At 38.4% G+C, this 3,513-nt stretch overlaps 1 non-coding gene across 1 annotated transcript; it reads right to left on the bottom strand.

The window, feature by feature from the left end:
• Nucleotides 1–1,787: 1,787 nt before the first annotated feature.
• LOC127077070 (small nucleolar RNA R71) lies at nucleotides 1,788–1,894 on the bottom strand. The gene has a single exon (XR_007787055.1). It is a non-coding gene; the product is annotated as a small nucleolar RNA R71 (small nucleolar RNA).
• Nucleotides 1,895–3,513: the final 1,619 nt, after the last annotated feature.

The following is a 3,513-nucleotide window of genomic DNA, read 5'->3' as shown; positions in this document are numbered from 1 at the left end:
ATGTTTGACTTAGGGATTGCTTATGGCAATTGAAGATATCTTTTGATCCTCCCTTATTCATTTCATATGCCATGTATTAGAGGCCTTTTACCTTGATTTTATTTGGTCCTTACCTCATTTCCTGATTAAATTATTCAGTGGACCCTTCGTGTGCATATTTTCATCTGTTTGATTCATCTGTTATCTTTTATACTTGTTTCTCTCATTCATGCTTTCTATTGTTTGATTATTTAACATGTTCATACTCCCATGAATTGTTTAAATGCTCCATTATTTGATTCTTTGGTTTGATTATATATTGTTTATTTATCCGATCTGATTGATAACTGTTGCCTACTTGTATGATGTATGAGGCATATATTCTTATTGTTTGTTTTCCATGAACAATCCCCATTCATAACAAATGTACCCCTCTCCCATAAAGTGTATAATATTTATTTATTTATTTCTTTAGTCACCTGTTAATACAAGAATTAAAACGAACATCCGACAACCATTTCAAAATAAGATCAAAAGCTCGATCCAACGTCGAGTAATCATTTTCAAAACTTAACAGAACCAGCACGCATTCATCCATCCTCTTGTAAGTCGATTGCCTCAGGCATCACCATCTACCTGTAAGTCGATTGCCTACGGCATTGCCATCTACCCTTATCCGTAACTCCTCTCCGCGCTCCATCCGTCGACTCTTGTTCCGTTTAGGTAGCACCCATTAGGTAGAACCCTTTGTATGATAACATAGGTAGAATTCCCTTATTCTTTGCATGCTAACATTAGGTAGATGTTCCCCTTTGTAAATCCTAACACATAGGTCCATATTGCATGACAACTCTAGAACATAGCTTCCCCACTTTTAGACCTTCCGTGCGTCTCCGATCTTGTGGCATGTCAGTCCGTTCTATTGCAAAGAGGTAACTACCTAAGACTCGATTCAGCGAGCTGCGACACCTACTGCTAGGACGTTGAACACACTGCCCACCCTCCTTTGACACAGCTGGTGTCCTCTTTTGTAAGTCCATGTTCAAATGGCAATCCTTAACCCCTAGTTAGCCGAGCTACATTTTGCTCTGATTCTCATTCCAGATGAGATACGTAGGCATAAGACGCGATGTCTTACCGAGCACACTTCTCTTTAACCCATAGGTAGCCGAGCTACGAAGAATCTGATTCTCATACTCAGATGAGATACGCAGGCAGTGGATGCGACATCCTTGCGAGTCATTTTATTTTAAACTTCCTTTTAGTAAATAGTACTTTAGATATACCTACACCCTTTAGACTAGAACAACACTTATGAAAAGGGCTCCCTAGGAGTACCTAGGATGTTTTGGGTGCTTAAAACCTTCTCATTGCATAACTAACCCCCTTACCCAGATCTCTGACATTTTTAGTAGTTTTTGATTCGATAAAACTTTTAGGTTTTTGTTCGCTTTCTAACCATTTCTTTGGATAAATAGAAGTGCGGTGGCGACTCGACTTGTATGGTTTACCTTGGATTTAGTCAATATCTCTAATGGTAACGAATACTCCGCTACATACAGCAAAACCAATTTTTGGGTAGTCCCACGGAGGACCCGAACCTAGATTTATCAGTGTTTTTGCAATACGAAGACACAGTGAAAGCGAATGGTGTCATCCCAGAAGCTATAAGACTACGTCTTTTCCCATTCTCATTAAGAGATAAATCTAGAGCTTGGCTCCAGTCTCTACCATCCAACTCTGTCACTACGTGGGACGAGTTGAAGAAAGTCTTCTTATCCCGATATTTCCCACCTAGTAAGACGGCTATGCTAAGATCCCCAATAAACGGGTTTAAACAAAAAGATAATGAATTAGTTTTTGAAGCATGGGAGAGATACAAAGACATGATGAGACTTTGTCCACATCACGATATAGAAGAATGGTTGATCATCCATACCTTTTACAATGGTCTCTTCTACAACACAAGATTGACAATAGATGCCGCTGCAGGTGGCACACTGATGGATAAACCCTACAATGAGGCATATCAACTCATCAAAAGTATGGCCTAGAATCATTACCAGTGGGGAAGCGAAAGAACCTATGTAGAGAAACCTCCAACGAAAGAAGGCATGTATGTAACACCCCAATAAAAATAAGATAATTATTTAATTTAAGTTAATATTATATTTATTAATTTAATTAAATAATTGGAATTATTGGATTATTATTATTATTTTATTGGAATAATAATTATTGGAAAATATATATAAGTTGGAAATAAGAAAAAGAGCCCATTTGGTAAAGAAAAGGTTTTCACGTGAAACAGAGAAGCGATTGAGAAAGTGGAGAAAGGGAAAGAGGAAGAGCTAGAGAGCAAGGGTTGGAGAACGAAAAAGCTTGAAGCTCAAAGTTGCCGGATTAACTCAGGTAAGGGGGGTTTATCGTCGTTTAATGGGTATTATGGATTAGCATGTAATGGGTAGTGATAAACCGTTGAATTGACCCTAATTGGGATTGTGAACGCTAAAAATTACGTTGGATAAACTGTGTTAAAAACTGTAATTGAATCGATAGTCGTGTGAGTCGTAAATTGCTGGACGTATAGCTTGTTACGGAATTGGAATCGGAGGTCCGGAAGTCCTCCAACGGCGGAAAATGCGGAGAATTCTGCCTTCTGCCTTGAGTTAGCGCAGGAACAGCTTTCTGTCTTGCGTTAACCGGTTAACCCAGGGTGTTAACCGGTTAACACTGTGTTGTATTGTGTAATATTGCTGTTCTGTCTGCGTTAACCGGTTAACCCAAGGCGTTAACTGTAACACCCTTCTAAATACCCCAAAATATTCAATTAAAATAATAACATATCAATCAGAGTAATTATGCCCCGAAGGGTGTCACATAATCATTTCACAACAATTATCAAAATATCCTGTCATGCTCATTTATTTAATCAAAATAAGACTCTTTTGCATAATTCGCAGCGGATACAAAACATCGACATTCGAATCATGTACTACATTACATGTAAAGTTGATCAACAACTAAATTAAAACATAGTCAAACATCCCCTCCCGATGTTACATCTACCAGAGCATGACCCACTAAGGACGACACTAGACTCCATAGCACTAGCTTCTACTCAACTCACTGCTCGTTACCTGAAAAATAGTTGTAAGGGTGAGTTCCTCAATGAATATAATAAGCATTATAGAACAACATGTAATGCTAAGTAAATAACACATCAATTCACCCTAATCAGACTACGCACTCAGCAACGGCAATATCCGTTCAAACATCATATTCAACAGTAACATATAGCATATGTATAATCTCAACCATACTCAACATCAACAACACAACACACAACACACATATAATACTGGAATACATCCATTCATATTATATGCCATACATTCATTATGCAATGAGACTCCACACATGCGGTACCGACTATTCTTGAACATACAGTTCAAGCTCACCGATCCCTCCAGATACGGCTACTAAGCTCACTAGTCCCACTCATTGAGATCTAATGACTCACTCACTAATTCC

Source organism: Lathyrus oleraceus, chromosome 4 (assembly GCF_024323335.1).
Source record: "Lathyrus oleraceus cultivar Zhongwan6 chromosome 4, CAAS_Psat_ZW6_1.0, whole genome shotgun sequence".
NCBI lineage: Eukaryota > Viridiplantae > Streptophyta > Magnoliopsida > Fabales > Fabaceae > Lathyrus > Lathyrus oleraceus.
Note: the sequence above shows the minus strand (reverse complement) of the source record. Positions and strands in the feature narration are given on the sequence as shown.